The following is a 27,803-nucleotide window of genomic DNA, read 5'->3' as shown; positions in this document are numbered from 1 at the left end:
AGCCGCGTCTAGTTAGCATCTGGATTAGATAAAAGTTCACCTGCCCACGCTTTCTTTTGGGTCCAATAATATACTTTCGGTATGAGCTTATGTGTCCACCTCCTTTTCGTCGATGTGTCTCAACTCTGTTGCCGCTTAGTCAATGCTCCTTCTTTAAGTTGGTTTTAGTTTTTTAATCCCAGTTCTTTTAGCTACATTTTTTCCCTTTTCAACTTCTGAATTCTGTTGCATCGGTATCATTTCGGCAATAACCACGGCCGTGTCAGTAGACACTGTGCGGAAGGCGGAAACAACTCTGAGCGCACAACGCCTGTAGACTGCGTCTATTCCTAATCTGTACATTTTTTTATTCTTTGAATCTATGCCTTTTCGTCTTTTTATTCTTTGCCTTTTCGATTTCGTGCATAACTCTGTGTACTTGCTCGATCGTTGAATGTGTTTTTCGAAACCCAAACTGATGATTTGGGACAAGATTTCTTTGACAAACTATTTTTTCAAATCTTTTACAGATGAGTTTTTCAAACAATTTTCCTATGGCTGGCAGGAGATAGATTGGTCTATATGAAGTAGGAGAATCTTGATCCTTACCTGGTTTTAGAACCATCACCACTTCAGCAACTGTCCAATAACTTGGCACATGATTTAGTTTTATTCCCGCATTAAAAAGTTGTGCAAGTTTGGTCACTCCTTTTGAAGGTGGCTTTTTCAACACTTCTCTAGTTATGAGGTCATATTCTGGCGATTTTGTTAGCTTTAGTTTTTGATTTCCCCAGTTACTTCTTTGGTTTTTTATCAGCAAAATAGCTTCATCATCTATGTTGTTATTCGGCTCTATGCGATGGGTTTCTTTAAAACTGAAGGACTTGCTTAGATATTCAGCCAAAACGTTTGCCTTTTCAATGCTGCTTTTCGCCCATTCATTATTATCTTTTTTTAATGGAGGATTATAGGTGATCGGTCTTTTATATTTTTTCATAGCTTTCCAGAGAGAATAGTTAGTTTTACTATCATATGTCAAGTTTGTAAGATATTTCTTTACATTTTCATTTTTAAAGTTATTGATTTCTCGTCTTAATTTTTGAGTGGCATTATTAAGGTCTCTTTTATCTTGTATTAAACGTGATTGTTGCCATTTTTTGCGAAGTTTTCTTTATTATACACTATATTTAAAATTTCGACCGGATACTTTTTATCAAATTGCTTACAATTCTGCAGTGGAGAACTGCGCCATGCCGGTTTGTGAATCAAGCTCGTAAAGCAATGCGTTTCACTCTCTAGGTCATTTATACTTCGTATTTTGCAAGATAGGTCAATATTTTCATTTAACTGAGCCTTAAAATAGTTCCAGTCTGTTAGACGGTTTGTTAATATCAGTATGGGTAGCGTAGATAGTATGTTACATCCATAAGTAAGCAATATTGGTAAATGGTCACAATTTAAAACGAATCCAGCTTTAACTTCAATATGCCTTTTTTAAATTTTATTTACAATGAGGAATTTGGTAACTTATTTGTATCAGTTGGCCAGTACATTGGAGAGCCAGTGGAGAGAATTTCAAAACCTGTGGCCTGACATGCTTTAAGTAATTCGTTTCGCTTTGTGTAATTTAGTCTTGACCCCCATTGAACATTCTTTGCGTTGAAATCACCACCAATCATATAAATGGACTATAAATGGACGTTATTAAGATTTTTTAAACACTCTTCAATTGCAACAGTTGTTGCCTGGAACTCTTCGTTGGAGAAATATTGTATAATGACATCAAATATTTCATATATATACGCGTTTATAATTGTATTTATATGATCACAGATTATTTTTTTAGTAAAATTAACCGATGTGGGGGTGCCGTCATCTGATTTTTCGAAAAAAAAATTGCCCATATACCTTAATAGCACCCTATGAAACATACTATAAAAGCCATTAATTTCGTTTGTAAATTAATATTACTAATATTAGGCCTTTTCTTTTGTAAGTATATCACAAAAGAACAACTGCTTATTTTAAAAATAACATATGAAAAAATAACGCTGCTGGCTTATTTAATCCTACCTTTTTTAAAATCGCTTACCTAATGAGCAGTTCAAATCGCATGGTTACCAAGACTAAAAATTCGTCCATTCTGAACGATTTTGGAAGTGCATACAAAATTTCCAGTTAACTGTCAACGAATGATTTCATTAATTATTCGTATTTCGTGTCGTCATTGTTCGTAACAAATACTTTCCTTTTTCTATTTATTATTTTAGGTTTTCATGCCTTTTCATGTAAAAGAAATAATTCTCACCAATGATTGCAAAGAATAATTGTTCATTTTCGAAACTTTACCTCGAAAGAAATACCATTATTTGTTGCCTTTATTTATTCTTTTGTGGCATCCTTACAAAAGAAAAGGCCTATTACTATTTACATCAATTTACGAATCCAAGTCTTCATAGACAAATGTCTAAGACGCATCTTCAAAATATGATGGCCAGAACGCATCTCTAACGTAGAATTGTGGATAAGAGCAAATATACAAAGCGTCGAGAGCGAAATCAAAGAATGAAAATGGGAATGAATCGGATATACGCTTCTCAAGTCGAATTCCTGTATCGCTAAGCAAGCCGTAAAATGGAACCCGCAAGGCAGTCTCCCGCCTGGCGCTTCTTCAAGAACATGGCGAAGGACAATTGATGCCAAATTAACATCAACGCGCTACTCATGGAACGACATCTGCACAGCAGATCCAAATAGAATATGGTTCCGAGGAATTGATGAGGTCCTATGCTCCACTAGGCGTTAACGGAACAAAGAAAAAGAACAAGACTATTTACATAGACAACTTATAAAACTCGTAAATGTCTAACACCACACATCACAAGTGTCTACCAAAACTTTGAAACTTCACTGTTCGATGATCTATCGAACTAGGTACAACAGCGCATCGAGAATTGAAAGTAAACTATAAATCAAAAAATACATACATTTATGTTAAGAGAGAATAAGAGTGTAGAACTCTTCCATATGTAAAATAATTTAAATAAAATAATCAATACATATTGACTCAAAGAGCAGTGGCACAATCACAAATGTGGAACTTTTCAAATAAATTATGTTTCAATGTGTAAGTAAGGGGAGCTCTGACTGGAGAAAACCTGTTTTCTAAACCACAAAGATATTTTCGATATTGTAGTTGGCATGAGCCACCTCTACTTGTGCTCCAAGTATTCTGTGCTTCTCTAGTAACTGTGACCAAATTGATTGTGTATTGTACTGGCATGCGCACACCACTAGGCCATCGTATTTAGTCTGATACTTTATACCGTTGCGGTTTTTGGGAGTCCATATACAGATGCGAACGGATATGAAAGCGAATTATAATCAAAAACCCTATCTCATAGTTATGGTAGTGTACAGTTAACAGCAGAGGAAGAACGAAAAATTTATATTTTTAAAGAAAGTTAGTGATAAAACGAAAGGCAGAGTTAAAACAATTGATAAGCTCCACTACAGGACAACACATAAACTTACATCAGATGCCTCATACCTTTCTTTTTTGATATTGAACTAGGAGGAAAAATCTGCTAAAGATACAAATGACCATTTGGATGTCCGATTCATGCACGACACAATTAAATCATACATGCGTATGGACTAAAAAGTCTTTACATTCGCAGGTTAAAATCCTGGAAATCCTTGCAGTGCTACCAGTTAAGGTATTCCTTCACAGGGCAGGTTAGAAGAGCACTTAGCGTGCTTTCACTATGTATTTCGTCCGCTCTAACAATGCTTCGTACTGCATTTATTTAAGTGCATTTCCTTATACTGCTATCGTCTGGCATACAGTAGTGTATCTTATGGTCCGATATTAGTGGACACATTACTTCCCTGTACGCCCACTTTACACAAAAAAATCAAATTTACAGAATTCTAAAATCCATACAAAATCAATACAAAATTGTGATGATCATGTCTGATGATTATGAGTAGTATTACTCTAATTTTCTTCTTGAATTTAACAGATCGAGTTTGCGGTGAGTTTTGAAATATTTTCAAAAAAAATTGATATACCAAATAAAAAATTTTAATATTTTATAAAAGAATAATTTGTGGAAGAGTAAGTATCTTCTTCACAAAACAAATTTTGGCCTTTTTTTGGACATTTTTCAAAATTCAAAATTAAAAGTTAACAGTACAAAATTGTTAATTATTGGCACTGCATAATGTGCAATAGTTAAAATTATTTTCGTTATATAAAGTTGGGGGAAATTTTATATAATGACATTTTTATTAAAAACCTGGCTCATGAATAAGTACGTTAAAAACATATGATAAAATGGTGAGATCGAAAATTGCCTTTCGAAATAATTATAAATAATTTTCTTTTTAGTATTTTAAGAATTTGACAAAACACAAATAAATTTAACAAGAAAAAATATTGGTAAGTTCAGAAACTGTTCTCAATTCACTTTTAAAATATTATTTTTTGACAGTTGGCAAATATTACAAAACAAACTTCAAAGAAAATTCATTTAATTTACATAAAATATATGAAATGAAATATTTGAAAATTCAAGTCTAACGAGCTACATTTAATAAAACTCAATGAAAACCTCATGGATCTGTGCTTTTTCATGCAGCAATGAATTGTAAAAAAGCTGCGCCCGCCTACAATTTTCTGAACAAACAGAATTATTCGAACCTGCTACATATTCAGAACTAAAGGCCACGGGCCTCATACTGTCTAACCTATTTGTGATGATGGGAGCGCCTCTACAATGGCGAGACTCTTACTGTTAAAACCATTTTCGACGACTTAAAAGCCTCTCGAGTTAGGGCTTCCGATGATACCAATTGTGATGATGTCATTTTTAAGGTGACGGGCCTCTACAGTTTATTTTAACTGTATTGATTTAAGCCCCCAAAAATAATTAGCCTCAGACTGTACATCTCAAAACCTATGGGATTATTTAGAGGCATCTAGGATCGGGAATGCCAGAATATCCATTACCAATTATGATGATAAACGAACCTCTAGGCTTAGAAACTTCAGATTTTCTATTCCCGATTATGATGATTTGCGGAACTCTTAGCTTTAAAGCCTTAGACTTTCCGATATGAATTTATGTTGATTTCCAGATTTGTAATATGATGTTATTCTAAATTTGTTATCCTCAACCCCTGTAAGGTCGATAGTCACGGGCTATCCATTATAAAATATGATGATTAAAGGACCTATAGAGTCAAGAATCTCTGCGTGTCCATTACCGATTATGACGGTTTAAAGGCCTGTGACGTCAGGAATTTCAGACTGTCTATTACTAATTTTTGACGATAGATGCGATGACCATAACAGGATGAGGATGAGAATTTCCGTCTGTTGAGTACAGATCCTGATGACTTACATATCTCTGAGGTCGAGAACCTCAAAGTGTGCACACCAAATGTGATGATTTGAAGGCCTTTTAGGTCAATAGAGTCCGACTATCCATTATAGATTACGATGATTAAAAGGATTCTTGATTCATACCTCAAACTGCCTATTACCGATTTGTGATGATCAATAATACCCCAGAGACCTTTTGCTCTGGGATCAAGAACTTGAGACACTACCAAATATGACATAAAGGTCTCTAGGCTTCATTTCATTCAAAAATGGAATAAAGAAAACATCCAGAATGTGTGAGTAACACTCTTTCTAGATTCTATAAATATAGATGTTTCTAAAATTTTTAAATATTTTTAATTAGATATTTTGTGTGTCAACATGATGTCGTGTTTTGCTTCCATATCCATATCAAGACTGGTATTCAAGACTGGTATTGATTGGGAACTTACTCACCAACATAACTCGTCAGATTTTGCATGGACTGCATGGAATCTTAATTAAAATGTTATTTCTCCTTTAAGAACCTGACTGTATTCTAATTACTTGAATCTGAAATCTTAAACCAGTACTTGTTTCATTGGGGAAATAACATGGGAAAATGTGTATATTTGGCTATGTTTATGAGTTATGTATGGAAACGTAAGATGCCGCGTATGAATGACGAAAACGATTGCTTTCACTGACTTCATTAATTGATTAATCGATTGATCATGTTATGGTATGTCTTATTTGAACATTTATTCACATCATCAATTTTAACAATATTCTCCCTCTGTTCTCTATTTTTAGATATGCAGCATTGCAGCATCCAAAATTACCTACATGGATGCATTAATGGACAGGCATCATTTGATAAGCTACTGAAACGGGATTTATATTAACTCGCAAGAGACTCGCATAATTATTATTTCAGAATATTAAACAACAAATTGACTATTTTAAATACGCATTGACTGTTAGAACCAGATCCAGATCTATTTTGATGAAGTGTATTGCATATATTTAATGCAATTAGTTCTAAGATATTTAGTTGTAAGATATTTAGTTGTAAGATTGAAAGTTAAAACCAGATTCAGATCCATTTTGATGATGTATATTGCATATCTTTAATGCAATTAGTTGTAAGATGTTTAGTTTTAAGATGAAATATATTTATAAGGACATTTTTATACAAAAACATAAAAATAAAAAAAAATATTTAAATAAGTGTTGAAATTATTTTTCATACTTATAGACTTGTCATGTAACTGGCATAGTCGTTCCAATGTTTGAGACTAATAAATAAATATATGAAAATCGATTATTTAGATAAGATGTAATAACCATAAGATTAGTTAAATAAATAGAGAGGGTTATTGTCTTTTTAGAGTTTTTTCATTCTGTCTCTTCACATTATTACAATCATCCGGTAAGGTGTCCGGCTGTTCCATTTCTAATATAATTATTTTTATCTTCTCCACATGTGTGATTGTATTGAAATATTTTTAAAAAAAAAAATAACTCTAAATTAGACCAGTTAAGTATATATGAAATATATATGGAAATGCAGGTTAATAATAATCCATGCAAATAGTGCAAATGGTGACAGTTTTTCAAATTACACAATTCTGCACCTCGAATGTTACATACTGAAAATTTAGGAAAGTATTGTTTTTATTAATAATAAGGGAAATATTTTCTGTATTTTCTGTATTTTTGCATAACAATTAAAAAGAATTCTTTAAAGAATAGTTCTTGACATTGATTCAACAGTTGTCCTATTTCGTTATTTTACTCAATATTTAAATGATCTGAATTCATTTCTATATCAAAATCGGATTCTAACAGTGCAATATTATTTAAATTGGAATTGTTTTCTAAGTAAATCTTGGCTTTAAGAGCGGTTAGAAAATTCGTGCCCATAATAGCATTATATGTACGATTTGGAAAATCCGCAACCCTCCACGAGAAGGTCTCAAAGACATTAAGTTTTATTATTGGTGTGAGTAATTTAGTTGTTACTAAACCAAAGTGGTTACGCGATTTTTTCTTCACACAGAGTAATAAATAAAAATGCTTTTATAATGCTTGTACTTAAATCTGAATCATTCAAGCATAATATTTTTTTATTTTTTATTGTTATTCTTATTCTTATTAGGGATAATTCCGGTTTTGAGGAATCATTGAAAAATTTACTTCCTGAATTTTTTCTATATTATCGATTTGAATTGGCTCTATTTTATCAAATTTTAGTGTATTATGCATATTAATATTGATATTATATTCATGTTGGCCTAATCTATTATTCCAATTATTCCTATATTGTTGAATTGAACCATCATTATGACACTGAATTATATTATTGTTTCGACCACTATATTGATTACAATTGTTACTAAAATTTTCGTGTTGAATTGAATAATTATTAGTTTCATGTATCTTTCCAACTGAATTTGTATATATATTTGTTTCAGCTCTAGTCATCTTGTGATTATAATCTATTGCTCTTCTATCAGTCATCAAACTAAGTTTAGTATATTTACTTATTACATCCTGAAGAGTTTCATCTTTTGCTATATTCTCACGTAATAAATCTACAAGATCTCTATCAACATCAGATGGATCTATCAACATCAGATTGCAGGTTTCTTAACATCAACTTGATATAATTTATTTATTTCACATGTTTCAGTGAAAGTTTTGAAAAGCTCTTCCAAATTATTAACTTTAACTTGCCTGAAGAGTTTATATATCTCAGCATAAGTTTTTTTTATTCCATATGGCAACATCATAAAGTTCTCTTACAGACCGCCCGACTTCTCCAATTAATTTTAAATATACAACGATAAACTAATTGAATTTACATAACGCGATCGTTGGATCTCAATGGATCTAATAAACGATCTCAGGTTGTGGTTTCAAGACATCTTTCGGCTTTAAAAATGATACTGCTTGTTGGTGTTGCTCCTGATACTGCTGAAATTGTAATTGTTGTTGCAGCTACAACTGTTGCATTTGAGGTTGAAGTAATTCAATTTCTTATTTTTGACTGCGACAAAAACAACAAATTTGTTTCTAATTCATAAATCAAAAATTAAAACCAAATCCACGTTTTCTGACTGCGACAATTATAAAAGAACTCTCGTTTTCGATTCTAAAAATATCATATGTTTATTTTCTTTTTCCAACACCAGCTTTGGCTCTGGATTCAAATGTTTCAATCTAGAGACTAACTTAATATGTACATAGAAATTCATCTTACACCTAAAAAACCATATGCAGTTAATTCTTCTACAAATAAGTTGTCGTTTTAAAAGAGATGGAGAGAATTGTATATAACTTGTGCGATTAATACCGCAGGAAGTATTCCATCTATGACAAAAAATATTACGCATCGCGCGATAAGACGCATATTTTAAGTTGCTTGTTTCTCGTCACCTAAGTCGCTTTAACTGTTGCGAGCGAACTCAGTGTAAACTAAACAAAGTGCTAGTTTACAGAATTAAAAACTGTCAGAATAGAAGCACAAAGGAAGAAAAGACCAATTTCATAAAATCCGCTTAAAATTAGAAAAGTGCAAGCCAAAAGCGAGCCAAAAAATCGAAGATGATCGAAGACGATCATCAAGCACAAATACACGAAAACAGGATCCAAAACGAGTAAACGTGTGTATTGCTTATAATACCAGAAACTATTAAAAGTACAAGAATACCAAGTTTACATTTTAAATCGTGAAAATTATTGGAAAATATATTATATATATAATATATTGAAATATTTATTCTCTTTATCCTTCAAAATAGTTCCATCTCTATCGATATTAAATATACGTTTTAATGTATTATTTAAAAGTCGTGCTTGATACTGATACTGCAGTAATCATTTTTCCTACGACTGTCTGCATTACATGGCTCTATGGGAATGGGATACTTTTAGACGATACGATTTTATATGATCATGTGTTCACTTATGATTGCAATAGCTTGAACGTACTGTTTAGTTATTTCAAGGACTGGATAAAGAAATTAAAAAATTAGATGAATAATTTCGTATAAAAAGCGACATGTTTTGCTAAAATGCTGTTTAGTATGTCTAACCTATTGCAATTAACCTAATAAATCGGCAGTAATATCCATAAAATCCACAAAAGCATATGTGATGGAGAGATACTGTCATTATTCCAGTTTTCTTCACATATATTATAAATCGAGTTTGCGGTGAATTTTGAAATATTTTCAAAAAAAATTGATATACCAAATAAAAAATTTTGATATTTCATAAAAGAATGATTTGTTGAAGAGTAAGTATCTTCATCACAGAAAATATTTCGGCCTTTTTCGGAAACTTTCCAAAATTCAAAATTAAAAGTTAACAGTACAAAATTGTTAATTATTGGCACTGCATAATGTGCAATAGTTAAAAAAATTTGGAGTATAATATAATAAGGTTGGGCGACTTTTTATATATACACCAAATAATGATTTGAAATGAAATTAAAAATCATGCAAAATGCAAATCATAACCTGGAATAAGTATGGTAAAAACAATTGGTAAAAACAAATGTTAAAATGGTAAGTTCGAAAATTGCCAGTCGAAATTATTAAAAATAGTTTTCTTTTTAGTATTTTAAGAATTTGACAAAACACAAATAAATTTAACAAGATATTGGTAAAGGTAAATATTGGTAAGTTCAGAAACTGTTCTCAATTCACTTCTAAAATATTATTTTTTGACAGTTGGCAAATATTACAAAACAAACTTCAAAGAAAATTCATTTAATTTACATAAAATATATGAAATGAAATATTTGAAAATTCAAGTCTAACGAGCTACATTTAATAAAACTCAATGAAAACCTCATGGATCTGTGCTTTTTCATGCTTGAATGAATAGTAATAAAGCTGAGCCCGCCTACAGTTTTCTGAACAAACAGAATTATTCGAACCTCCTACATATTCAGAACTGAAGGCTACGGGCCTCATACTGTCTAACCGATTTGTGATGATGGGAGCGCCTCTACAATGGCGAGACTCTTACTGTTAAAACCGTTTTTGATGACTTAAAAGCCTCTGCAGTTAGGGCTTCCGATGATACCAATTGTGATGATGTCACCTTTAAAGTGACGGGCCTCTACAGTTTATCTTAACTGTATTGATTTAAGCCCTCAAAAATAATGAGCCTCAGGCTGTTCATTACCAATTAATCTCAAAACCTATGGGGTTAACAGCTTCAGACTAACCAAAAACGATTATTTAGAGGCATTTAGAATCAGGAATCCCAGACTGTCCACTACCGATTATGATGATAAAAGAACCTCTAGGCTTAGAAACCTCAGACTTTCGATTCCCGATTATGATGATTTGTGGAACTCTAGGCTTAAAATACTTAGACTTTCCGATATGAATGTATATTGATTTCCAGATTTGTAATATGATGTTATTCTAAATGTGTGATCCTTGATCCCTGTAGGGTCGATAGTCTTGGACCATACATTACTAATTGTGATGATTAAAGGACCTATAGAGTCAAGAATCTATGCGTGTCCATATCCGATTATGACGGTTTGAAGTCGTGTGACGTCAGGAATTTCAGTCTGTCTATTACCGATTTTTGATGATAGATGAGATGATTATAACGACATAAGGATGATAATCTCCATCTGTTGAGTACAGATTATGATAACTTACATGTCTCTGAGGTCGAGAAGCTCAAAGTGTGCACATCAAGTGTGATGATTTGAAAATCTTTTAGGTCAATAGTCTCCGACTATCCATTAGCGACTATGATGATTTAAAGGCCTCTTGATTCAATGGCCTGATACTGCCTATTACAGATTTATGATGATTTGAAGACCTTTAGGTCTGATTTATCAAAAGTCCCTGACTGTCCATTACCTACATATTATGATGATTAAAATGTCTCCTGATTTAGAACCTTAAACTGCCTATTAACGATTTGTGGTAATCGGTAATACCGATTATTATTTCATTCAAGATTGGAATAAAGAAAACATCCAGAATGTGTGAGTAACACTCTTTCTAGATTCTATAAATATAGATGTTTCTAAAATTTTTAAATATTTTTAATTAGATATTTTGTGTGTCAACATGATGTCGTGTTTTGCTTCCATATCCATATCAAGACTGGTATTCAAGACTGGTATTGATTGGGAACTTACTCACCAACATAACTCGTCAGATTTTGCATGGACTGCATGGAATCTTAATTAAAATGTTATTTCTCCTTTAAGAACCTGACTGTATTCTAATTACTTGAATCTGAAATCTTAAACCAGTACTTGTTTCATTGGGGAAATAACATGGGAAAATGTGTATATTTGGCTATGTTTATGAGTTATGTATGGAAACGTAAGATGCCGCGTATGAATGACGAAAACGATTGCTTTCACTGACTTCATTAATTGATTAATCGATTGATCATGTTATGGTATGTCTTATTTGAACATTTATTCACATCATCAATTTTAACAATATTCTCCCTCTGTTCTCTATTTTTAGATATGCAGCATTGCAGCATCCAAAATTACCTACATGGATGCATTAATGGACAGGCATCATTTGATAAGCTACTGAAACGGGATTTATATTAACTCGCAAGAGACTCGCATAATTATTATTTCAGAATATTAAACAACAAATTGACTATTTTAAATACGCATTGACTGTTAGAACCAGATCCAGATCTATTTTGATGAAGTGTATTGCATATATTTAATGCAATTAGTTCTAAGATATTTAGTTGTAAGATATTTAGTTGTAAGATTGAAAGTTAAAACCAGATTCAGATCCATTTTGATGATGTATATTGCATATCTTTAATGCAATTAGTTGTAAGATGTTTAGTTTTAAGATGAAATATATTTATAAGGACATTTTTATACAAAAACATAAAAATAAAAAAAAATATTTAAATAAGTGTTGAAATTATTTTTCATACTTATAGACTTGTCATGTAACTGGCATAGTCGTTCCAATGTTTGAGACTAATAAATAAATATATGAAAATCGATTATTTAGATAAGATGTAATAACCATAAGATTAGTTAAATAAATAGAGAGGGTTATTGTCTTTTTAGAGTTTTTTCATTCTGTCTCTTCACATTATTACAATCATCCGGTAAGGTGTCCGGCTGTTCCATTTCTAATATAATTATTTTTATCTTCTCCACATGTGTGATTGTATTGAAATATTTTTAAAAAAAAAAATAACTCTAAATTAGACCAGTTAAGTATATATGAAATATATATGGAAATGCAGGTTAATAATAATCCATGCAAATAGTGCAAATGGTGACAGTTTTTCAAATTACACAATTCTACACCTCGAATGTTACATACTGAAAATTTAGGAAAGTATTGTTTTTATTAATAATAAGGGAAATATTTTCTGTATTTTCTGTATTTTTGCATAACAATTAAAAAGAATTCTTTAAAGAATAGTTCTTGACATTGATTCAACAGTTGTCCTATTTCGTTATTTTACTCAATATTTAAATGATCTGAATTCATTTCTATATCAAAATCGGATTCTAACAGTGCAATATTATTTAAATTGGAATTGTTTTCTAAGTAAATCTTGGCTTTAAGAGCGGTTAGAAAATTCGTGCCCATAATAGCATTATATGTACGATTTGGAAAATCCGCAACCCTCCACGAGAAGGTCTCAAAGACATTAAGTTTTATTATTGGTGTGAGTAATTTAGTTGTTACTAAACCAAAGTGGTTACGCGATTTTTTCTTCACACAGAGTAATAAATAAAAATGCTTTTATAATGCTTGTACTTAAATCTGAATCATTCAAGCATAATATTTTTTTATTTTTTATTGTTATTCTTATTCTTATTAGGGATAATTCCGGTTTTGAGGAATCATTGAAAAATTTACTTCCTGAATTTTTTCTATATTATCGATTTGAATTGGCTCTATTTTATCAAATTTTAGTGTATTATGCATATTAATATTGATATTATATTCATGTTGGCCTAATCTATTATTCCAATTATTCCTATATTGTTGAATTGAACCATCATTATGACACTGAATTATATTATTGTTTCGACCACTATATTGATTACAATTGTTACTAAAATTTTCGTGTTGAATTGAATAATTATTAGTTTCATGTATCTTTCCAACTGAATTTGTATATATATTTGTTTCAGCTCTAGTCATCTTGTGATTATAATCTATTGCTCTTCTATCAGTCATCAAACTAAGTTTAGTATATTTACTTATTACATCCTGAAGAGTTTCATCTTTTGCTATATTCTCACGTAATAAATCTACAAGATCTCTATCAACATCAGATGGATCTATCAACATCAGATTGCAGGTTTCTTAACATCAACTTGATATAATTTATTTATTTCACATGTTTCAGTGAAAGTTTTGAAAAGCTCTTCCAAATTATTAACTTTAACTTGCCTGAAGAGTTTATATATCTCAGCATAAGTTTTTTTTATTCCATATGGCAACATCATAAAGTTCTCTTACAGACCGCCCAACTTCTCCAATTAATTTTAAATATACAACGATAAACTAATTGAATTTACATAACGCGATCGTTGGATCTCAATGGATCTAATAAACGATCTCAGGTTGTGGTTTCAAGACATCTTTCGGCTTTAAAAATGATACTGCTTGTTGGTGTTGCTCCTGATACTGCTGAAATTGTAATTGTTGTTGCAGCTACAACTGTTGCATTTGAGGTTGAAGTAATTCAATTTCTTATTTTTGACTGCGACAAAAACAACAAATTTGTTTCTAATTCATAAATCAAAAATTAAAACCAAATCCACGTTTTCTGACTGCGACAATTATAAAAGAACTCTCGTTTTCGATTCTAAAAATATCATATGTTTATTTTCTTTTTCCAACACCAGCTTTGGCTCTGGATTCAAATGTTTCAATCTAGAGACTAACTTAATATGTACATAGAAATTCATCTTACACCTAAAAAACCATATGCAGTTAATTCTTCTACAAATAAGTTGTCGTTTTAAAAGAGATGGAGAGAATTGTATATAACTTGTGCGATTAATACCGCAGGAAGTATTCCATCTATGACAAAAAATATTACGCATCGCGCGATAAGACGCATATTTTAAGTTGCTTGTTTCTCGTCACCTAAGTCGCTTTAACTGTTGCGAGCGAACTCAGTGTAAACTAAACAAAGTGCTAGTTTACAGAATTAAAAACTGTCAGAATAGAAGCACAAAGGAAGAAAAGACCAATTTCATAAAATCCGCTTAAAATTAGAAAAGTGCAAGCCAAAAGCGAGCCAAAAAATCGAAGATGATCGAAGACGATCATCAAGCACAAATACACGAAAACAGGATCCAAAACGAGTAAACGTGTGTATTGCTTATAATACCAGAAACTATTAAAAGTACAAGAATACCAAGTTTACATTTTAAATCGTGAAAATTATTGGAAAATATATTATATATATAATATATTGAAATATTTATTCTCTTTATCCTTCAAAATAGTTCCATCTCTATCGATATTAAATATACGTTTTAATGTATTATTTAAAAGTCGTGCTTGATACTGATACTGCAGTAATCATTTTTCCTACGACTGTCTGCATTACATGGCTCTATGGGAATGGGATACTTTTAGACGATACGATTTTATATGATCATGTGTTCACTTATGATTGCAATAGCTTGAACGTACTGTTTAGTTATTTCAAGGACTGGATAAAGAAATTAAAAAATTAGATGAATAATTTCGTATAAAAAGCGACATGTTTTGCTAAAATGCTGTTTAGTATGTCTAACCTATTGCAATTAACCTAATAAATCGGCAGTAATATCCATAAAATCCACAAAAGCATATGTGATGGAGAGATACTGTCATTATTCCAGTTTTCTTCACATATATTATAAATCGAGTTTGCGGTGAATTTTGAAATATTTTCAAAAAAAATTGATATACCAAATAAAAAATTTTGATATTTCATAAAAGAATGATTTGTTGAAGAGTAAGTATCTTCATTACAGAAAATATTTCGGCCTTTTTTCGGAAATTTTTCAAAATTCCAAATTAAAAGTTAACAGTACAAAATTGTTAATTATTGGCACTGCATAATGTGCAATAGTTAAAAAAATTTGGAGTATAATATAATAAGGTTGGGCGACTTTTTATATATACACCAAATAATGATTTGAAATGAAATTAAAAATCATGCAAAATGCAAATCATAACCTGGAATAAGTATGGTAAAAACAATTGGTAAAAACAAATGTTAAAATGGTAAGTTCGAAAATTGCCAGTCGAAATTATTAAAAATAGTTTTCTTTTTAGTATTTTAAGAATTTGACAAAACACAAATAAATTTAACAAGATATTGGTAAAGGTAAATATTGGTAAGTTCAGAAACTGTTCTCAATTCACTTCTAAAATATTATTTTTTGACAGTTGGCAAATATTACAAAACAAACTTCAAAGAAAATTCATTTAATTTACATAAAATATATGAAATGAAATATTTGAAAATTCAAGTCTAACGAGCTACATTTAATAAAACTCAATGAAAACCTCATGGATCTGTGCTTTTTCATGCTTGAATGAATAGTAATAAAGCTGAGCCCGCCTACAGTTTTCTGAACAAACAGAATTATTCGAACCTCCTACATATTCAGAACTGAAGGCTACGGGCCTCATACTGTCTAACCGATTTGTGATGATGGGAGCGCCTCTACAATGGCGAGACTCTTACTGTTAAAACCGTTTTTGATGACTTAAAAGCCTCTGCAGTTAGGGCTTCCGATGATACCAATTGTGATGATGTCACCTTTAAAGTGACGGGCCTCTACAGTTTATCTTAACTGTATTGATTTAAGCCCTCAAAAATAATGAGCCTCAGGCTGTTCATTACCAATTAATCTCAAAACCTATGGGGTTAACAGCTTCAGACTAACCAAAAACGATTATTTAGAGGCATTTAGAATCAGGAATCCCAGACTGTCCACTACCGATTATGATGATAAAAGAACCTCTAGGCTTAGAAACCTCAGACTTTCGATTCCCGATTATGATGATTTGTGGAACTCTAGGCTTAAAATACTTAGACTTTCCGATATGAATGTATATTGATTTCCAGATTTGTAATATGATGTTATTCTAAATGTGTGATCCTTGATCCCTGTAGGGTCGATAGTCTTGGACCATACATTACTAATTGTGATGATTAAAGGACCTATAGAGTCAAGAATCTATGCGTGTCCATATCCGATTATGACGGTTTGAAGTCGTGTGACGTCAGGAATTTCAGTCTGTCTATTACCGATTTTTGATGATAGATGAGATGATTATAACGACATAAGGATGATAATCTCCATCTGTTGAGTACAGATTATGATAACTTACATTTCTCTGAGGTCGAGAAGCTCAAAGTGTGCACATCAAGTGTGATGATTTGAAAATCTTTTAGGTCAATAGTCTCCGACTATCCATTAGCGACTATGATGATTTAAAGGCCTCTTGATTCAATGGCCTGATACTGCCTATTACAGATTTATGATGATTTGAAGACCTTTAGGTCTGATTTATCAAAAGTCCCTGACTGTCCATTACCTACATATTATGATGATTAAAATGTCTCCTGATTTAGAACCTTAAACTGCCTATTAACGATTTGTGGTAATCGGTAATACCGATTATTATTTCATTCAAGATTGGAATAAAGAAAACATCCAGAATGTGTGAGTAACACTCTTTCTAGATTCTATAAATATAGATGTTTCTAAAATTTTTAAATATTTTTAATTAGATATTTTGTGTGTCAACATGATGTCGTGTTTTGCTTCCATATCCATATCAAGACTGGTATTCAAGACTGGTATTGATTGGGAACTTACTCACCAACATAACTCGTCAGATTTTGCATGGACTGCATGGAATCTTAATTAAAATGTTATTTCTCCTTTAAGAACCTGACTGTATTCTAATTACTTGAATCTGAAATCTTAAACCAGTACTTGTTTCATTGGGGAAATAACATGGGAAAATGTGTATATTTGGCTATGTTTATGAGTTATGTATGGAAACGTAAGATGCCGCGTATGAATGACGAAAACGATTGCTTTCACTGACTTCATTAATTGATTAATCGATTGATCATGTTATGGTATGTCTTATTTGAACATTTATTCACATCATCAATTTTAACAATATTCTCCCTCTGTTCTCTATTTTTAGATATGCAGCATTGCAGCATCCAAAATTACCTACATGGATGCATTAATGGACAGGCATCATTTGATAAGCTACTGAAACGGGATTTATATTAACTCGCAAGAGACTCGCATAATTATTATTTCAGAATATTAAACAACAAATTGACTATTTTAAATACGCATTGACTGTTAGAACCAGATCCAGATCTATTTTGATGAAGTGTATTGCATATATTTAATGCAATTAGTTCTAAGATATTTAGTTGTAAGATATTTAGTTGTAAGATTGAAAGTTAAAACCAGATTCAGATCCATTTTGATGATGTATATTGCATATCTTTAATGCAATTAGTTGTAAGATGTTTAGTTTTAAGATGAAATATATTTATAAGGACATTTTTATACAAAAACATAAAAATAAAAAAAAATATTTAAATAAGTGTTGAAATTATTTTTCATACTTATAGACTTGTCATGTAACTGGCATAGTCGTTCCAATGTTTGAGACTAATAAATAAATATATGAAAATCGATTATTTAGATAAGATGTAATAACCATAAGATTAGTTAAATAAATAGAGAGGGTTATTGTCTTTTTAGAGTTTTTTCATTCTGCCTCTTCACATTATTACAATCATCCGGTAAGGTGTCCGGCTGTTCCATTTCTAATATAATTATTTTTATCTTCTCCACATGTGTGATTGTATTGAAATATTTTTAAAAAAAAAAATAACTCTAAATTAGACCAGTTAAGTATATATGAAATATATATGGAAATGCAGGTTAATAATAATCCATGCAAATAGTGCAAATGGTGACAGTTTTTCAAATTACACAATTCTGCACCTCGAATGTTACATACTGAAAATTTAGGAAAGTATTGTTTTTATTAATAATAAGGGAAATATTTTCTGTATTTTCTGTATTTTTGCATAACAATTAAAAAGAATTCTTTAAAGAATAGTTCTTGACATTGATTCAACAGTTGTCCTATTTCGTTATTTTACTCAATATTTAAATGATCTGAATTCATTTCTATATCAAAATCGGATTCTAACAGTGCAATATTATTTAAATTGGAATTGTTTTCTAAGTAAATCTTGGCTTTAAGAGCGGTTAGAAAATTCGTGCCCATAATAGCATTATATGTACGATTTGGAAAATCCGCAACCCTCCACGAGAAGGTCTCAAAGACATTAAGTTTTATTATTGGTGTGAGTAATTTAGTTGTTACTAAACCAAAGTGGTTACGCGATTTTTTCTTCACACAGAGTAATAAATAAAAACGTTTTGTTGACTCGTAGTTCACTGTTTAATAGAAAAATATATAAACACTGGACACTAGTGTTCAACTTTACACATCTGTGTAAGCTGAAGGGAAGTGTTTTTTCAAGTTTGACTTATTAGCAATAAAACTGTATAAATATTTTTTTTATATCTGATTTTTTTTCATAATTTCACTATTTTTTAAAAGTAGACCAAGAGTAATGCTTTTATTAAAGTTTGATTAGCAAGAGGGTGGCGGGTGTAGAGTGAAGTCACAAATATTTCTGTAAAGCTAAAGCTTCATACATTCAAAGTAATTACATATATAAACACTTAAATTTTTTCCAATATTAAAAAAAATCCATGAAAAGTGGTAAAATTTGTTGTTCGATTAATCGAACATATGGCGGATAGAGGTTAATTTCACAAGTGATACATATATAAAAATTATTTCTGATTCATATTTTTTTGTACAAATTAATTTTTCTTCTTTAAATATTTTTTCGTTCTTTGCTTTCATTATAGGGTCTCATTAACGTTGTTTTTATATGTATTGTGTAGGAAAACTGGTACTTATTGCTGTTATATTGTAAAAAGGAAATTTTCATTTTACTGAATTTAATCTTAAAGTAAATATATTAATGGCTTGCAGTTTTAAAGACCTTGAAGTTGTTCATTCTCATGTAATTATTCAATTCCAGGTTCATATACACACTTGCAACATCTCATGGAGGTTAAACTTGGTTTTAAACTTTGACACAAATACTTCTAATTTATCTAAACTTTAATTTTACTACGTATCATAAGCACATTGTTGCGTTAAAACAGATTTACAAGGAGTCTAGTATACTGTATACACAATGAAACGTTCTGTTATTAAACCGAAAGCCACAGAGTAAAAAATTTAATTCTAAAATGCCTAAAAGCATGCTAAACAACTTAATTTAACTTTAAATGATGTTAAATCGAGCGCACAATCGCTCATGGCTCACAGCAAAAGTGAAAGCATATTGTCAATGCAGATAATTAAATTTAAAAACTTTGGGTGTTATCCTTTTAACAGTAGCATTAAATAAAAGCGAAAAAAGCATGAAACAAAGCAAAATAAACAAATAGAGTCAACAAAAATAAGGAACAACACCAACTAACAATGTGAAAAATAATGAAAATTATATGAAAGCCCCCAAAAAACTAAAGGCACAAAAAGATACCAGCTACCAAGCGACAAAACCCAACCAGCAACCCTTTATATGCCAGGACAAAAAATAGAATATAAAAAATTCAAACAGCAAGGACCAAACTAAACACAGCTAATTTAATACAAAACAACGTGCGGTCGCATGCACGAGCTTAAATCTCTTGCAATGTAGCATAAAACACTAAACAGTTAACCATATTAGCTTATTTTTCATACGGCAACGCGTTCGCCTTCTCTACTCATTTCCCACCCTCTCATTTCACGCCCTTCTCCATATTATTTTTGTATTTTTCTCCTCTAGTTTCCTTTTTTTGGATGGAATATCTGTGATTTTAGAGACGGATTTTGTTGTTGTTCATACATCAGTCTACTGTTGTCGCAGTAATCCTTTTAATATAGCTGGAGAATTTAGGTAATTTGGAACCATTTTCAACGGGTTTAGATACTTTTTAAACTAGTAGCAACTAAAAATGTACTTGTGTAAAATAAGACTAAAATACTCTTGACCGACCGCTTGTCCACTCAAGCATATGCCTGCCTAGTTGCAGTGCGATATGGCAGACCGAGCAAACAGCTTCACCCACGTCTATTAAAACTTTAAGCACAATATGGTTAAAAAATTAAACACGATTGTCGGATGTTCAGGGACGAAACGAGGAACCGGGAAGCGTGAGCAAAAATAAAAACATTTCGAATGGCGGGTAGTTGATGGAAACGCTATTTTAACGAATTGATGGCCTTTAATATTTTTTTGATTCCATCAGCTTTTGGTGTAATTAAATTTTACTGACTTAAGTGAAAGACAACGAAATAAGTATGAGTTATAGAAAGAACAATTTAAAATTGGTAAACAGATCTATTACAAATACATATTCATAGCTGGTCCATCTACATGCATTGATAACGTAGACCATTCAGTGGTGTGCTGTCAAATATGTTATACATAAAATTTGAACGAAAATTACTATTAATTTATAGAAAAAATTTATAATAATAAATTTTCATACAATATAAGAGGGATCAATAGCAACAACACCCTTAGCTCAGTAATTTTATTTTAAGTTAAGGTTAATTAAAATTTTAGACTATTTAAATATATGTTAAATAATACGATTAATTTCGCAAACATAATTATAGACTTCAAAAATGTTATTTTGTGTGGATGTGGAGAGAAATGCGGAGGAAGTTTCCACAGAGAAACCGAAGTTATCCATAGTTGCTTTAAGTCGTGGCAATTATCCAGACAATATGGATAAAAGATTAAGGAAGAATTTTGCAGTATTGAGTTGATTGGTTGGTTGGTTGGTTGCAGTGGCAGGTCATAAGATAACTTCAAATGTACCTCAATTAGCGATTTTTCGCCGTTTTGTTATCACATTCCTCGCAAGAACCCTAGTATAGAAGAATAGAGACTAAATCCATCCCACCGAATTTAGGTAATTTAACAGGTCTTTCATCCTTACCATTGAGCAGTCTGATAAACTATCACAAAAGTATTTTCCTAAGAACCTATATCTTCTGGATGCTAGAGCTGGGCATTCACAGAGAAAATGTATTATTGTTTCTTTCTCCCGCGGGTTTCCACAACTTCTGCAGTGAGAGTTATGGGGAATACGCAGTTTCTCTGCGTGAGTTCCTAACCACCAATGACCAGTAAGAACCGCGATAAGCCTTGCAGTGTTTACGCGATCTTTTTTGATGAGTTCCAGAGATTTATTTTTATTATAAGTGGGCCACGTTAACCTGGAAGTTGCACATGACCTTAGTGCTTTCCATCTGTTATTGGCGAGTTGCAGAAAGTAAAGAAAGGTACTTCTTTTGATGGTCTCCAGGGTAATATAGACTGATACCGCCAGTGACGCATCTAGGGAGGCACCAGAGCGGGCTAAACTATCAGCTTTCTCATTCCCTACGATGTTCCTATGCCCAGGAACCCAGATGAGTGTGATATCGGCCAACCGGTTTAGCTCGTCGATTGCTTCTCTACATTCTTTTACTATTTTTGATTTTGTTATAAAGGATTCAGGATTCAGTATTGAGTTAGACCAATGGATTCTCCACGAAAAACATGCTTATGAGTAATTTGTGCAATGGCATTTGGTTATTAATTTTTTATGTGGACAGTTGAAGAGTAAATTTGACACCGGAATATTTTAAAATAAAAGAAGTAATGTAGAGGATGTCCAATTTATTGGATTTATGATTTATGTCCAATCTGCATCTTTGGTTATTTAATCAGTTTTCTCATTACCTATAATACCAAATGGCCAGGGATTCATAAGAATTGATTAGATCTGCTCTCTGTATCTAATAAGAAAGCAGAGGTTCTTTGAAGTAGTATTGTTTGAGAAATTTTCAAAGAAGTTTACAGCAATGAGATTATTTCAACATATTATGGATTTGTCGTTGATTATAAAAGCATAGGTAAAAATTTAAAATATGGCTGTAGCTTCTGTTCAAAGAATTGAACAATATGACTCAATAAGAATTATGAAAATTATTTCTTGAAAAGTATTTACTGCAAAGAAAATATTAAAGTTTGACATAGCCTAGCAGTAAAAATTGAAGTCCTTCCATTCTGAAAATATAATAAGGGTAGAGTCTATAAACTTTCTTAGGTTGGTGAAATTTTCTGTAGAGTTAATAAAAAGTTTTTGCAAATTTTTTAAAATCAAGGAGGAGGAGCAGAGTAATCATGACGGCTGAGAGTCTGGTAGTCGAAAGCATGATTTTAATGAAAGGATGTGTTCTTTAAGAATGAAAATGCAGCAACCAATACAAGAAAGCATTTTGTTTTACTAGCTTAGAGGAATTTGTATACAAATATTAAGCTCTTATTTTCTGTCTCTCCTAATTCTGGAATGGGGTTGCATCTGCGGGTGCAATCTTCCACTTACATTCCAAAGAAGTGGTTTAGTGGGTTCATGTCTCACACGGTGGCTTTTGATGCTTCCACCTACTGCAAAAAACAAAAAAAAAAAAAAAGAAAGCATTTTGTTCTAGTAATTTCTTACGCAATACGTTCTCTAAAATTTTATGTCAGACACTGTTATTAGAAGATAATGATAGGGACTAGTGATCTAGTAAAATATGGCTGATACGGTAAAATAATCATGCAGTACTTTAGGAATTGATGAATGGTAATGACTATTAAGGAACCCGATATTAAAATCAAGAGAACTGAAGTAAGCTTTTTCGATAGCTTATATGCCTGCATAATGCAGAAGGATTTTTTTCGAAAAGTTACAAGCTGTACCATGACATATGAATGCGGGTAAAATTTGTTCTAACCACTACCATATAAGTAATAGCTATTAGACGACCTAACTACAAACACCAACTTTAAAAATCATACTTATTTTAAATTGTATATTATATTACCGATAAAGATGTTTTATGAATAAATGTTCTGAGACATCAGTAATCAGTACTTAAAAACTAATCGAAAAATAGTTCAACTGTACTTTTGTGACTAGAAGAAACGTGAAATAAGACGAAAAAGCCAACAAATCCAAACATTCAGGACTTTAAAAAATACAGTGACCAAATCAACAAAATTTATTAAAACGATATTCGTGTGGAGAGATGTTATAACGTCTATTTGACATAAGGATTGGACTATATGCCCAATGTAGAATGCCACGTTGACATAGATCAATCAACAAGATAATGAACAAAATGTACCAGCAACTTTGGAAAATAATGGTTTCATATAAACTCCAAACTTGATAGCGGCTCAGCTCAATCTTTTGGTTTGAATTTCACAAAGAAAAAATTCACTCAAGTGATTAAGTTAAGGCAAGTTAGTTTTCCAGTATGTAGCAACCAACGAAAGCCATCATAGGGCTTTAACCCATTGAAGTAAGCTTTTAAGAATAAATTATAAATATGGGTAGGTAGGTGGGTGTGTTCTTATTCAATATTGTGCGAATGTCCGCATATACTTCAACAGTGAAAGTTGAGTTAAGAGCCGATGTTTATATTTTAGTATCTTATGCCGTAATAATGTGTGTTGTTGCTAAATTCTCAATATGAAGATCTTTGTGTAAGTCTGCGCTCTCATGATAATTTTAAACGTTAAAATTGGAATAACTTAAGACGTTTAAAGTGTACTTTTAGGATATATACGGTTTTCTTCGCAGTTCACTATATACTCTGGTATAGAGTCTGTTCATTATTTACTTATAAAAATATAATTTATTTCAAAGTATGAGGAGGTGTTAAGGTGTTTGAGACATCAAATTCTTTAAAATCCTAAGATTAGTGGAATTTAATTATAAACAAATGTCCTTGTTTTTCTTCTATCATTTATATAGCCTGAGATATGGGCATTTAAAAATTTGTCTACAATGTCATTTCTTGATTCTCCCAGGGTCCACATCTCCTAGGAAAAAAGTTTCAAAATTTTTTCTTGAGATACGGGTTTTCGGAAAGGAGTTCATAAAAAAATGTCAGCTAAATCAAAGATGATAAGGTCATTTTTTGCCAAAATTTACTAAAATTTTTTATATTAAATACTATATTATTAGGTTTTATTAAATATCAGTGCTAATATTATATTAATATAAATTGATAAACTTCTGGATAAAAGTTTGTACAATAAAATACACATACTAATGTCAATATTGTTTTTAGTGTTATGCCAATAGTTTTCATAGTTATATTAAATAGGCCATAAAAAAGAAGCAGAGTTTCAAATTTTTTTTTTTGATTTGTCATTGTTACGGCACCTCTAAAATTATATATTAATTTTTGGAATTTTAAGTGTTAAGCATTTTTCTGTCGTAAGCATTTGATTTTCTCATGTAACTTTTTCTCAAAACCCACAACTCACTGACATATGTGTGTATCGAAACGATTTTTATCATACCTATAAAAATTTATAAAGTTACGATAAACATCATTTGATATAGTACCTATAATACCTATATAGTACCTATAAAAAAAAATAATCTATGGACGATTTTGTTCAGCGATATAAGTAAATTTAAGTAAACATTATGTAAAACGATGTTTTATAGTGAAAACTTCCTTAAGCGAACATTGATCCTTAGCCAACTTTCACAAATTTAAGAGATTCAATTGTTTCATATAATGAAAAAAAAACATATTGTTAAAAAAGAGGGTTCGCTAAAGGTTAGGAAGGTTTTTATTATAAGTTATTATTTTATAAATATTTAATGGACATCTGAAGGTGTACAAGCTAAAGGTGTTCAATTACTTCAGATATGGAAAAAAACTGTACTCTCAAAAATATTGTCCGTTTAACAGGAATATGCGTTAGGAAGTTACCGCTATAGACTATAACTCTTTAAATAGTTAAAGGTACATATATTAGAAGTATGGAAACAAAAACGACAAAGTTGTTTGAAATAATAGAAAAATTCTTTACTCAAAAATGTTATTCGTTCCGTAGAGATGACCCTTAGGACATTTTCACTACAACTTATCATTCTATAAATATTAGCAGGTATATTGGCTGATTAAGTCGTTTTAAGTGTTGAGAAAAAAAATTGCTTCTAAGGAGATTGTAGCTCAAATGTGCGGTCAATTCAACGGGAATGTTCGTCATAGCGTCGAACATCCCTACAAAATAACATTCTACAAACAGTTTATAGTATATTTATAGTATATATTAGTAATAGTTCTTTAAGTTTCATAAAAATAGTTTGAACCTTCCAATCTATTATGAATGGATGGAAGAAATTTCATTAAATTTTACTCACCTTGATAATAAATTTCTTCATTCATGCTTATCCAGCAAAATTGTTCCTATAGACGCGTTTTACACTGACAAAAATATATTGTTGAAATTGAATTTAATTTAATTTTCACAAAATAAAATAAATAATAATAAAATAAATAAAAAATAAATAATAATGTTGTTGGTACTTAATGGAATGAAAAAAAATGTTTTTGTAATTGAATTAGATGTTGTTTGAGAAGCACAGTTTTAAACATCAGCACATAGTTTCGAACACCTTTCGCAATTGCAACACGTTGCCGCCAACACTTAATGTTAAAAGTACATGCAACATTTTAACCGCATGCCGCACGCCGTACGCCGTACGCCATACATTACTAATGTTAAGATGATTTTCGGCGTGATTTCAACACGAGACCTCACGTCTATCAAAATTAAGTTAGAATAATAATAATACTAAAGCTAAGCAATAAATAAAAGAAAAAATATTAAAAAAAAAAATATCTATATATATATAATATAAAATTATTTATATACATAAATCAAGAAGAATAATGCAAAAATCCGAAACAAGCAGAATTCCCCGAACTATTTAAAGATGCATGAGTATTGCAGGCGAGTTGGTTAATTTACACCGCATTCGCATTCGCAATGTCAAAGGCAAAGGTAAAGGCGTTTCAACGACGACAACGAAAACGACAACGACGACGAAAGCAACGGCTACAACAACAACAACAACGACGACGATAACAACAATATTAACCAACAATGGCAACAATAGCGCACCACCTACACACTTGATGGTCGTAATTTTGTCGTTTTCCGTTTTCTGTGAATTTTTACGAAAATTTACGAAAAAAGAAACGCAAAAATTCCGCACAGACCCAATTCGGTACGCGTTATCAAATCAACTGATTTTTCTTGTTGGGCATGTACCAGTTTGGCGATTTCGAATGAAATCCGAAGAGTTCGTTTGCGGCACGCACGACACACGAATGTGTAAGAATTTTGGTTGATTTTAATGTTATTATTGTTTTTCGTACGTCTTATGCAGCGTGCGTTTGCCGAAAGGAAAAAAGTCGAGCTTACTTGCTTGCCTGCTTGCTTGCCAGCCTGATTGCATGCTTGTGCCTTTTAACTTTGTCCGAATGTAAATGTGAATAAAGGCGATTCCGAATATGTGTGGCAATGACGAACAGAACTGAAATTGGTCTAAAGAGCTTTTAACTCGCTATGAAGAGTACATGTGTACTCTGTTCATAACTCCGAACAGTCGTTTATTCCGAACTTTTAACATTACGTTGGCTCTGCATGTACATAAGTGTAAATGATGCATTTGGGAAGCTGCTTATCAGTTGTTGTACTTCGTAATTGTGCCATCGTCTGTAGGTTAATGAAGAGATAACTTCGCAAAGAGCTCCGCTTGTAATAAAGCGCAAATTAGTATTAAATTTGAGATGTTTTAACTTTAACAAATCGCAATTAAATTATTAAAATTATTTATTTGAATGGTGTTAGTAGTACTTCTCACGCTTTTAAATGGTTATTACTAGCATTATAATAATAATATTAAATAATCTCAAACATGTTTCCTAATATTCCCAAATGAACTTAGAAAAATTAATTATTTATGAAAAAAACCAAAACTAAATCATAACATTTGAAAATTTGCCAGTCTGGTGTACAAATGTAGTCTTTCAGAGGAATAATTACAAAAAACTTAGAACTTAAACTTAGAAACTTAGAAACTTAGCCATTTACTATACTTACTTATTTCAGCTAAATGACTATAGCAACAGTACTTCTCTCCAGGCGACTTTACTGTATGTCCGCTTTCCACAGTTTCGTACATCAAGTGTGGTTAGTGCTTGACAATAATCGTAAACATACTCTACCACCACGTCTTCTTCCTCCAATTGCCACTTAAAACACATTTTTCGCTGTAGCATCAATATTCATTCTCATGTGTGATGCAACTGCATATTAATTCGGTGAATGTTATCATAATAAAGCTCGTACAGTTCGTAGTTCTATCGGTTAAGGTAGTCATCGCCAAGTCCTAGATCTTACGAAAAACTTT

General features: G+C 31.4%; 5 long non-coding RNA genes across 7 annotated transcripts; all 5 read left to right on the top strand.

Moving 5' to 3' along the window:
* Positions 1-4,511: 4,511 nt before the first annotated feature.
* On the top strand, positions 4,512-6,281 carry LOC119684933. The gene is made up of 3 exons (XR_005252772.1): positions 4,512-5,664; positions 5,733-6,089; positions 6,161-6,281. It is a non-coding gene; the product is annotated as an uncharacterized LOC119684933 (long non-coding RNA).
* Positions 6,282-9,777: 3,496 nt separating this feature from the next.
* Positions 9,778-10,099, top strand: LOC119683641. The gene is made up of 3 exons (XR_005252667.1): positions 9,778-9,921; positions 9,973-10,034; positions 10,087-10,099. It is a non-coding gene; the product is annotated as an uncharacterized LOC119683641 (long non-coding RNA).
* Positions 10,100-10,121: 22 nt separating this feature from the next.
* Positions 10,122-11,989, top strand: LOC119683640. 2 transcript variants are annotated; one of them, XR_005252666.1, is made up of 4 exons: positions 10,122-10,755; positions 10,820-11,372; positions 11,441-11,797; positions 11,869-11,989. It is a non-coding gene; the product is annotated as an uncharacterized LOC119683640 (long non-coding RNA). The 2 variants fall into 2 exon arrangements; XR_005252665.1 differs by having other exon boundaries at positions 10,122-11,372.
* A 3,497-nt stretch (positions 11,990-15,486) lies between these two features.
* Positions 15,487-15,808, top strand: LOC119683823. Its single transcript, XR_005252693.1, has 3 exons — positions 15,487-15,630; positions 15,682-15,743; positions 15,796-15,808. It is a non-coding gene; the product is annotated as an uncharacterized LOC119683823 (long non-coding RNA).
* Positions 15,809-15,830: 22 nt separating this feature from the next.
* Positions 15,831-17,698, top strand: LOC119683822. Of its 2 annotated transcripts, XR_005252692.1 has the most exons (4): positions 15,831-16,464; positions 16,529-17,081; positions 17,150-17,506; positions 17,578-17,698. It is a non-coding gene; the product is annotated as an uncharacterized LOC119683822 (long non-coding RNA). The 2 variants fall into 2 exon arrangements; XR_005252691.1 differs by having other exon boundaries at positions 15,831-17,081.
* The last annotated feature ends 10,105 nt before the right edge of the window (positions 17,699-27,803 follow it).

The sequence above is a fragment of the Teleopsis dalmanni genome, chromosome 2, assembly GCF_002237135.1.
Source record: "Teleopsis dalmanni isolate 2A chromosome 2, ASM223713v2, whole genome shotgun sequence".
NCBI lineage: Eukaryota > Metazoa > Arthropoda > Insecta > Diptera > Diopsidae > Teleopsis > Teleopsis dalmanni.
Note: the sequence above shows the minus strand (reverse complement) of the source record. Positions and strands in the feature narration are given on the sequence as shown.